This window comes from Sturnira hondurensis, unplaced genomic scaffold (genome assembly GCF_014824575.4).
Source record: "Sturnira hondurensis isolate 20B ecotype Veracruz unplaced genomic scaffold, ASM1482457v3 Scaffold0009906, whole genome shotgun sequence".
Lineage (NCBI taxonomy): Eukaryota > Metazoa > Chordata > Mammalia > Chiroptera > Phyllostomidae > Sturnira > Sturnira hondurensis.
In genome coordinates, this window is record NW_028082537.1 from 2,035,818 (window position 1) to 2,047,490 (window position 11,673).

An 11,673-nucleotide genomic window follows, 5' to 3' on the forward strand; every position below is an offset into this window, starting at 1 on the left:
GTGCTCGCTTCGGCAGCACATATACTAAAATTGGAATGATACAGAGAAGATTAGCATGGCCCCTGCACAAGGATGACACGCAAATTCATGAAGCATTCCATATTTAAAAAAACAGACTGGGATATATAGCAGATCAACCTAATGCCCAGAAACAAACACAAAGAGGTAGCCAAAATGGGGAGACAAATGAAATAGGAGAAGTCTCAAGAAAAACAGCTAAATAAAATGCAGGCAAGCAATTTACCAGATATAGGTTTAAAAAATGGTTATAAGGATGCTCAATGAACTTAATAAGAATTTCAAGGACCTTAGTGAGAACTCCAACAATGTGAAAAAAGACATAGAAACCATGACAATGAACCAGTCATGAATGAAGAATACAATGCTTGAAGAATACACTAGAAGGAATAAACAGAAGGCTGAATGAAGCAGAGGATTGAATCAGTGATTTGGAAGACAAGGTATCAGAAAACACCCAATCAGAACAATAAAAAGAAAAAAAAGGATAGTCTAAAGGACCTTGGGAAATATATGAAGCATAGCAACATCCACATCATAGGGTCCCAGAGAGAAGAGAGAAAGCAAGAAATTGAAAACATATTTGAAAATAATAATGACTGAAAATGTCCCTATCTGGTGAAGGAAGAAGATATACAAAATCAGAAAGACCAGAGAGTCCAAAAAAAGATAAACCCATGCCCTGGCTGGTGTAGCTCAGTGGACTGAGCATGGACCTGAGAACCACACGATCGCGGTTCGATTCCCAGTTGGGGCACATGCCTGGGTTTCAGGCCAGTTCCCAGTTCCCGGTTCCTGGCAGTGGACACATGAGAGGCAACCATACATTGATATTTCTCTCCCTCTCTCCTTTCGTTTCCCTCTAAAGATAAATAAATTTTTAAAAAAGATAAACCCAAAGAGGCCCACACCAACACACATCATAATACAAAGACAGAATCTTAAGAGCAGCTGAGAAAGAAAGTTACCTACAAGGGTACCCATAAGTCTGTCAGCTAATTTCTCAATAAAATATTTCAGGCCATAAGGGAATCTCATGAAATATTTAAAGTGATGAAAAACAAGGACCTATAATCAAGCCTAATTTACTAAGCAAAGCTATCATTTAAAATTGAAGAAGAAATAAAGAGGTTACCAGACAAGAAAAGAGTTTATAATCGCCAAACCAGCATTACAAGAAATGTTAAAAGATCTTCTAGAAGAAGAAGAAGAAGAAGAACAACAACAACAACAACAACAACAACAACAAAAGAGGAACATAATTATGAAGAATAAAATGGCCCTGGCTGGTGTAGCTCAGTGGATTGAGCACAGGCCTGTGAACCAAAGGATCACAGTTTGATTCCCAGTCAGGGCACATGCCTGGGTTGCAGGCTGGTTCCCAGCAGGGGACACACGAGAGGCAACCATACATTGATATTGCTCTCCCTCTCTCCTTCCCTCCCCCTCTAAAGATAAATAGATAAAAATATTTAAAAAATAAAATGGTAATAAATACATACTTACCAACAATCACTTTACCTGTAAATTGCTTAAGTGCTCTGATCAAAAGATATAATGTGGATGAATAGATAAGAAAACAAAACCCATATATATGCTGTCTACTAGAGACCCACCTCAAAAAGAAAAGCACACACAGAGTAAAAGTAAATGGATGGAACAAGATATTTCATGTAAGTAAAATTTTTAAAAAGCTGAGGTAGCAGTAATTTTGCAGGACAAAATAGACTTTAAAATAAAAGCCATAGGACTTCTGATCAAGATGGAGGCATAGGTAAACATGGCTCACTTCCTTGCACAAACACATCAAAATTACAACTAAACTACAGAACAAAGATCACTCAGAATGGTCAGGAAGAACATAAAGACACAAAAACCCACCAAGCAGAGCTACAAAATGGAAATGAGCACTCTATCAGATACAGAATTCAAAACACTGATTATAAGGATGCTCAAGGAACTCAATGAGTGCTCCAACAGCATAAAAAGAAGGCAGACAGAAATGAAGGATATACTAATGGAAATGCAAGTTGAATGGCAATCCAGAAATTATGGAATTAAAAAAACACATCAATCCAGACTGGTAGGAGACATGGAGACCCAGAACAGGTGGATCCCACACCCACACATGGTAGATGACAATTCGGGAAGGATACCTTGGGAGTAAGAGTTCCCAGCCCCACACCAGGCCCCCAATCCCAGGTTACCAGTGCCAGGAAGAGAAGCCCCCATAACTTCTGACCACAAAATCTATTGGGATTGGAGTTAATGAAAAAAAAACAAAAAACCTACTGAACTGGCAGTTTCTCTTAAATGTCCCATGCCAAACTTACTCAAATGCACTCCTTCTGAACTCCAGCAGCTTGAAAGGCATACATGGAGGAAATAAAATGTCTGGCATCAGGGCTAGAGCTGGGGCACAGCTCTTTCCAAACAGGAAAGAGAACTGAGGCCATTGTGCCTTTTTTGAGACCCCTCCCACAGAGCCACAGAACCAGTGGACAGGAGCCACATCTGAGATTCCATCAACCTGGCTTACACGGTTTGCCCTGCCCTGGAGATTCCCTGAGGCTCTGACCCACCCAATTTATGGGCTGACCTCAGCCTTGTACCTCTATCTAAGTGGCCCCAGGTCTGGCACTAGCACCAGCCAGTTTGGGATCACAGTTTAGTTCCGCCTGGGAACATCCAACCAAGCCCAGCACAAGTAGCAGCCATCTGAAGATAGCTTTGTAGCTAATTCTGGGTGGCTCCAGGTGGAACACAGGTGGTGACTGAACCTGATCTGCACCACCCAGGAATCCCCAGAGCCTTTACACCCAATGGACAGTTACAGATCACATCAGAACACCACCATCCTGCCCCATCATAGCTGATCCTCCATGGAGAGTGGAGGTTGGTTGTCAGTGGTCAGAGCCAGTCCTTGAAACTGACTAGCCTGGGTAAGTCCCTCCTATAGATCTGCTAACAGCAAATAAGGCTCAACTACAAGAGGAGGGTGTACTCAGCCCACATGGAGGGTGCACATGGTGTATGCAGTTTGTGCGGCAGGAAAGGCTGTGCCACTGGAGCCTACAGGCCATGCTCCCAAGACAGGGATTCATAGCAGCTCTACCTAATACACAGAAACAAACACTGGTAAGCTGCCAAAATGAGGAGACAAAGAAACACAGCCCAAATGAAAGAACAGATTAAAATTCCAGAAACAGAACTATACAAAATGGAGATGAGCACTCTATCAGATGTAGAATTCAAAACACTGGTTATATAGATGCTCAAGGAACTCAGTGAGTACTTCAACAGCATAAAAAAGACTCAGAAATGAAGGATATACTAATGGAAATGAACAATGTACATGGAATCAACAGTAGATTGAATGAAGCCAGGAATCAAATCAATGATATGGAACATAAGGGGGAAAAAAACAACCAAGCAGAGCTACAAGAAAAAAAAAAGATTCCCCCCAGATGAGGATAGCATAAGAAGCTTCTGGGAAAACTTCAAGCCAACCAACATTCGCATCATAGGGGTGCCAGAAGGATGAGAGAAAGAGCAAGAAATTGAAAATCTATTGAAAAAAATTAAAGAAAACTTCCCTGATTTGGTGAAAGAAATAGACATGCAAGTCCAGGAAGCACAGAGAGCCCCAAACAGGATGGATACAAAGAGGCCCTCTCTAAGACACATCATAATTTAAAATGCCAGAAGTTAAAGACAAAGAGAGAATCTTAAAAGCAGCGAGAGAAAAACAGTTAGTTACCTAGAGAGGACTTCCCATAAGGCTCTCAGTTGATTTCTCAAAAGAAACTTTGCAGGCTAGAAGGGATTGGAAAGAAATATTCAAAGTCATGAAAAGCAGGGACCTACAACCAAAATCACACTGCCCAGCAAAGTTATCATTTAGAATTGAAGGGCAGATAAAGAATTTCCCAGACAAGAAAATACTACAGGAGTTCATCATCACCAAACCATTATTATATGAAATGTTAAAGGGACTTATTTAAGAAAAAGATTAAAACTATGAACAATTAAATGGCAACATAATACATATCTATCAAAAATTGAATCTAAAAAACAAACTAAGCAAGCCCTGGCTGGTGTAGCTCAGTGGATTGAGCACAGGCCTGCGCACCAGAGGACTGCGGTTCAATTCCCAGTCAGGGCACATGCCTGGGTTGCAGGCCGGTTCCCTGCAGGCCAACTCCCAGCAGGGGATGCACAAAAGGCAACCATACATTGATGTTTCTCTCCCTCTCTCCTTCCCCTCTAAAGATAAATAAATAAATTAATAATCTTAAAAAAAATAAAATAAAATAAAAAACAAACTAAGCAAACAAGAACAGAGACAGAATCATGCATACAGAGAGTATCTTGATGGTTACCAGATGTAAGGGGAATATGGGGTAATGAATGAAGAGGTGAAGGGATTAAGAAGTACAAATAGGTAGTTACAGAATTGCTGTGATGATGTAAAATACAGTATAGGAAATTGAGCACCCAAAGAACCTATGCATGACCCATAGGTATGAACAAAGATGTGGGGGTTGCCTGAGGGAGTGGTTTATAATTAATAAAATATAATTTAAAAATAAAAAATAAAATAGCTCAGTCAGTATCACTTTAGAGTCCCTGAAAGTAAAGACGTACTAGGCAGTTCAAAGTTTTTATTTCATTTTATGGGTACGGGTTTGTGTGGTTGAGATCCTCAAGTGCTTATATCATATGCACAACAGCTATAAATTGGAATGAAAAAAACCTATGACAGTAAAAACAAAACTATAATTACAGAATTATGTTATTTGGTTATAATGCACGTATGGAGCACATGCACGATTTGGCTCTGAGAGCTTTTTCAAGAGGCATGTAAAATGAGTTGCCATTATTATGTCTACTATACATTCAAGGAAAATGAGACAGAAAAAAGAAATCCAAGATTATAGAACTAGAAACAGGTGGAATAAGCTGTAAGCTCCACTTGTTCTGTCTCTATGCTCTACTATCTTCATTCAATTAACATTCTTGACTAATGTGTACCAGGTACTTGTCTAATTAAAGGACTCTTCATAAATGCAGCAAAGTAAAAAAGTAACAACTATAAAGGTTTAAATCCCATGAACTTCAATATATTTAAGAAAGCATTCTAACTTATTTATATGATTTATAGTGATTCTCACAGTTATTAAAATAAAAATAAACTTTTAAAGCAAAGCTATAAAAATCTCCCTATTAAAAAGAATAGAATACATATTTGGACAAATACACCCAAAATATTTTTTATATTTCTTGTCACTAAATCTTGTTATGCTAATTAAGTACGTTATTCAAAAGATTCGTATTACATTTGAAAGTAAGGATAAACTATAATCATTAAACTCATATATTTGCAAAATAATTATTCAGCTTGTCTTAAAGAAAAAAAGAGTAACTACTATTTTCATTTAAAAAATGGTACAATATTACTCCAATATAAAAAGTAGTATTACCTACTATTTTGTAATATTTAGCTGGAACAATCTTTTAAAATTTCTGCATAATATAAAACTGTACCTGAGATTCTAATGGCATTTCAATGTAAAGTTTTTTTAAACCATCTTAAAAATCATGATACATTCAAATATAAACCAAAGAGAAAAAGCTGAAAGCAAACACAAATAGATTGTCTTCATGCCATTTATGTCAATGGACAGATACTTAATGCTTAGCTAAAGAACTGTGTGTTACTTTATTGACATATGATTACCTCCCATCCCCCATTCACCCTTCCCTCTGCCAATTATCTGACAGGATGTTTGCTTGCAAAATGATTACTTTCCTACAGTCAGTCTTGATTTTAATATAACAGGGTATCATTATGACTCAATTTGAACATTAGTCATCATGGAATATCATAGTCTCTACAGACAAATATTGTTCATAGTAACTTCTACAAACAAAATAAAAGCAAAATAAAATTCATTTAAAAGTATTAGTTTGAAATGCTTTAATTTTCCAAAAATAATTATTGGTTAAAAGAGCTCACAAACATCTGGATTTAAGATTTTTACTTATGTCCAACTTGTTATAAAAAAAATTTAAGACAACCTTCAAATCTATAACATACATAGAGAATATTGTTTTACTTCTATTGTAATTGACAAACATAAAACCAATATTTCCAATACTGTTGAAAGAGTCTATTGTAATTGACAAACATAAAACCAATATTTCCAATACTGTTGAAAGAGTTTCTTTAAAAAATAATGTATATTGATTGGAGAAATTTATAAAACACAATCATCGCTTCACTGATACCATTGGTTTTATAAAATGACTCATTTCCGTTCTCAAATATTTTAACTACTATTTTAATAAAAACAAATTTTCTTAAACCTCTGTTAACTACTCATCTATATATCACAGCTGGGCCTCATTTAAAATTTTTTGTCAGATTCAAATTTTAAGAAAGGCAAATGAAAATTTAGTTTTCCTGGCCTAATTTGATGATGTATTGCCATTTCTACATTATCAAAGTTCTGATTTTTCATCTATAATTTTAGAGCAGTGAAAGTCCAATAAAAATTGCCAATATCTGATTAATTTTGATTTAGAATAATCTTGCTCCAAATGATCCAGGCCTATTTCCACTTGTAGCAAAAGAAAATTAAGTAATTGCCTAGATGCTATTTAACACATGTCCGAGTGTCTAATTACATGGACTAAATTGACTGTGTTAGCACATTTCTCCCTTTCACCCTGTTGCTGGTCATTCATTACAGATGCTTCTTGACTTATGATGGTGTTGTGTCCAGGTAACCCATGTTAAACTGAGAATACTTAAGTCAAAAATGCATTTAATATACCTAGCCTACTGAACATCATAGCTTAGCCTGGCCTGCTTTAAACATAGTCAAAACACCTACAGTAGCCTACAGTTGGGCAAAATCATATAACACAAAGCCTATTTTATAATGTCCACCATCATGAGACAGAATCATATGACATATTGCTACCCTGGGAAAAGATTAAAGCTCAAAATTGAAAAGGTTTCTACTGAATGCATATTACTTTTGTCCTATCATAAAGTTGAAAAATTATTAAGTCAAAGTTAAGTAAGTTTCTAGCTTACTGTTGTAAGCTAGAAACCATCTTTATTTCCTTAGTATTTTATGACATTAAAACATTTTTAAAAACTTGCTCCCCAATCCCTTTCCATAAAATACAGAGACTTCTGGCCAAGATGGAGGCATAGGTAGGTATGCTTTGCTTCCTTGAGCAACCAAAAGAAGAACAACAACCAATTTTAAAACAAAAAACAATCAGAACTGCCAGAAAATTGAGCTGTATGGAAGTCTGATAACCAAACAAAGAAGAAACATTCATCCAGACTGGTAGGAGGGGCAGAGAAAGGCAGTCACAGTGAAGAGGACATAAGGCAAGGTGGTGACTGGTGGACCCAGAAGTCCCACATTTATGTGGGGTAAGCCAGGAGGAACAAATTGGGAGCAAGACAGACCACAAAACCCAGGGTTTCAGTATGGGGAAACTAAAGCCTCAAAACCTCTTGTTGTAAAAATCTGTGGGGGTTGCAGAGGCAAGAGAAATACTCAGCCTCACAGAAGATTCTATTGGAGAGACCCACAGGGTCCTAGAACATACACAAGCCCACCCACCTGGGAATCAGCACCAGAAGTGCCTAAGGTGCTTGTGAGTAATGAGGGAAGGGACCAAAAGTGGGGTGAGATCTGAGCAAGCAGCATTGCTCCCTCTTTGATCCTTCCTCCACATATAATATATGCCACAATGAAGCAAAGTGGGCTGCCCTGCCCTGGTGAATACCTAAGGCTCCCCCCCGTCACAACATCACAGGTGTGCCCAGACAAAGAAATATGGCCCAAATGAAAGAACACATCAAAATGTCAGAGAAAAAACTAAGTGATGAGGAGATTCCTAACCTATCTGATGCAGAGTTCAAAATACTGGTAATCAGGATGTTCACAGAAATGGTTGAGTATAGATGCAAAGTAGAGGAAAAAGTGAAGGCTATGCAAAGTGAAGTAAAGAAAAACATACAAGGAACCAACAGTGAAGAGAAGGAAACTGAGACTCAAATCAACAATTTGGAACAGAAGGAAGAAATAAATATTCAACCAGGACAGTATGAAGAAACAAGAATTTAAAAAATGTGTAGAGGCTTAGGAATCTCCAGGACAAATTTAAATGTTCCAACATCTGAATCACAGGGGTGCCAGAAGGAGAAGAGAAAGAGAAAGAAATTGAAAACTTATTGGAAAAAAATAATGGAGAACTTCCCCAATTTGGCGAAGGTAATAGACTTTCAGGAAGTCCAGGGAGCTCAGAGGGTCCCAAAGAAATTTGACCCAAAGAAGCACACGCCAAGACACATCATAATTACATTACCCAAGATTAAAGGGAAGGAGAGAATCTTAAAAGCAGCAAGAGAGAAAGAAAGAGTTACCTACAAAGGAGTTGCCATAAGACCATCAGCTGATTTCTCTAAAGATACCTTGAAGGCAAGAAGGGACTGGAAAGAAGTTTTCAAAGCCATGAAAGGCAGCAACCTCCATCCAAGATTACTCTATCCAGCAAAGCTTTCATTTAGAATCGAAGGGCAGATAAAGTGCTTCCCAGATAAGGTCAAATTAAAGGAGTTCATCATCACCAAGCCCTTATTACATGAAATGTTAAAGGGACTTATCTGAAAAAAAGAAAATAAAAAACTATGAACAGTAAAATAACAACAAACTCACACTTATCAACAACAGAATGTAAAAAAAACAAAACAAAACAAAATAAACTAACCAAACAACTAGAAAAGGAACAGAATCACAGAACTAGAGATCACATGGTGCGTTATCAGTGGGGAGAGGGAACAGGGAGAGAGGGGGAAAAGGTACAGGGAATAAGAAGCATAAGTGGTAGGTACAAAATAGACAGGGGGAGGTGAAGAATAGTATAGGAGATGGAGAGGTCAAAGAGCTTGAATGTATGACCCATAGGTGTGAACTAAGCTGGGGAGGGGTTCGGGCAGGGAACGCTAGTGGGAGGAGGGGTGCAGGATGGAGGGGAATGTAAGGGGGAAAATGGGACAACTGTAATAGCATAATCATAAAGTATACTTAAAATCCTTACAAAAAGGGGTGTAATACTTGAAAGAGAACTGTATGTTCACCTTTAATAAAACAATCAAAACTTAGGGAGAAAAAAACTTAGTCTATGTGGGGTGGGGAGAATGGAAGTTTTCCATGTTTCATAGGTGCCTGTTTTCACAATGTATAAAATTACTTTCTGAGCATTTATGGTGGAAAAATTAGTTTTAAACTATGGTATTTTCTGAATAGTTCTATTGGTGCAGAAAATACGAACGAAAGAGTTGAATCCAATTATTCTAAGATTTTTTAAAATCCCCACCCATATCCTGTTTTATTGATTTTAGAGAGAGAGGAAGGGAGAGACATTGATTAGTTGCCTCCCACAAGTGCTCTGATCTGGATGGAACCCATAACCTTTTGGGTGTACAGGTGATGCTTCAACCAACTGAGCTGGCTGGCCTGAGCTGGTGGGACCTCTACTATGTGTGTGTGTGTGTTTTTTTAAGATTTTATTTATTTTATCTACAGAAGGGAAGGGAAGGAAAGGAGAGAGGGAGAGAAATATCAATGTATGGTTGCCTCTCGTGTGTCCCCTGCTGGGAACTGGCCTGCAACCCAGGCATGTGTCCTGACTGGGAATCAAACTGCAATCCTCTGGTTCACAGGCCCGTGCTCAATCCACTGAGCTACACCAGCCAGGACTACTAAGTGTTTCAAAGAAGTATTTTTAGAATGAATTTTGCATACAGTTCTTTCAAGTCTATGTTTTGTTTTGATAAGGGAGATAAAATATATATTCTCTTAAAAAAATAAGAGGTTCAAAATAACAATTAAAATGTTGAGTCCCTACCCCATATTATTTAAAATATCATACATATCCCAACATATTAAAACACTTTACCTAGGCCTTTCTTTGCCAGGTAAGTACTTTTAAAATATTATTTTTTGTTTAACTGTTTACCTTAAATGAGATAAAATCTGATAGCATTTTTAGTGTTTGCATTGTATTTAATTTAGATTATGTATTCTTATGTACACAATTTCCATTCTGAAATGATTTATTTAATAAGTGATGGTCCAATCTTTCATTTGATAAGCAAGTATAGTTACTGTTACCTAAGTTTTAGTATATAAAATACTCCTTGCATATTTTTATTTCCATTTTATTAAAAAATTATACTCCTTTAAACAGATAAGTATTAACATTTATATATTAATTAAATTTCAAATTTTAATATGTAAAAAGCATGCTTTCAAAATATAAACTTTTAAAAATCATTGGCTTTAGATGATAGTTCATAGAGTAGGTCAATTTTTTCTATTTTTTGTTCAAATTTACCAATGTGGCAATGCTCCAATTTCTAAGGCATGAGAAAATAGTGTTAGAGATCCCAAAATCAGAATTTAAAGAAAAATCTGTTAGCTACTCTGTTATTGTAATCTAAATATCAAGATGCAGGACATTTTGAAACTGATTAGGTTCTGCACATAAAAGATGAAACTTCCAGTCTACTCTGAGCATTATTTTGAGGGTCGATTAAATTCAGTGTAGCTATGAGAATCTGGCTGTAATGGATTGTGTGGGAGAAAGGAAACAGTAAGTTTTCTGTGATGTTTCTTCTCACCAAGTGAAAAACTAAACTACCTTCCCTCTCTCCCTTCTTTCCTCTCCTTCATTTCCTACTTCTTTCTTGCTTTCCTTCCTTCCTTCTTTTCTTTCACTGTCTTTCTTTCTTTTAAAAATATTTCATCTCTCTATTTTAAAAATATGCTAACAATTTAAAGGGCAGTCTATAGATAGATGACAGAATTCATTGGATGTATTCATCAAAGTAAACTTGTTTCAACTTTGCCCATGCTTCATTTTCATTCTCTTTGTAGCTGAGCCATGGGTCATTCTAGCTGAAGTGGTAATCTTTATAATTTAAGAAGAGAAAAAAATCAGCCTTCTGTTGAGGTAGAAATAGTGCTTATTACCTAAATTGGCTATTTGACAGAATTTATTAGATGATTGGTCAGTTCCTAATGTTCATAACACTGGCAAAGTACATGTGAATTATGTGATTTGAGGAATAAACTTGTTTTTTGTAATACATGAAAAGATGAGTAAATTGTAATCATTAAATCACTTACCAAATTTAAAGATAAATTATTAGTTTGTATTTGCCTACTTAGAGAAATGCTAAGACATAATTCAACCTGTTCTTTTCTCATTAAATGTAATATGGAGTATGATTGTTTTCTTTTTTAATTCCTAGCCTTTAAATTAAAATGTTCCTTCATCCCTTGTGAGACTGCATTTGTTTATTCTCATTTTCTTAAAAAAATCAATTCTTCATTTTTTATTCGCTGAAGACTTCACAGTTTTAGTCTGTATGACTCAGTCAGATGTTGCCATGTAATATTAATTGCTTTGCTTCAAAATAAGAGATCAAACTTCTAAAGGGCAGGCAAAATAAGAGATCAAACTTTTAGGGCTTCTAAAAGAAGCCTTAAAGGGCAGGCATGACTTTTCTAATATGCACAAAGTCTTTTTAAAACTTCAGGGTGAGTGGGCTGAGATGGG

At 36.5% G+C, this 11,673-nt stretch overlaps 1 non-coding gene across 1 annotated transcript; it reads left to right on the top strand.

The window, feature by feature from the left end:
• LOC118995185 (U6 spliceosomal RNA) lies at positions 1-107 on the top strand. The gene has a single exon (XR_005068222.1). It is a non-coding gene; the product is annotated as a U6 spliceosomal RNA (small nuclear RNA).
• The last annotated feature ends 11,566 nt before the right edge of the window (positions 108-11,673 follow it).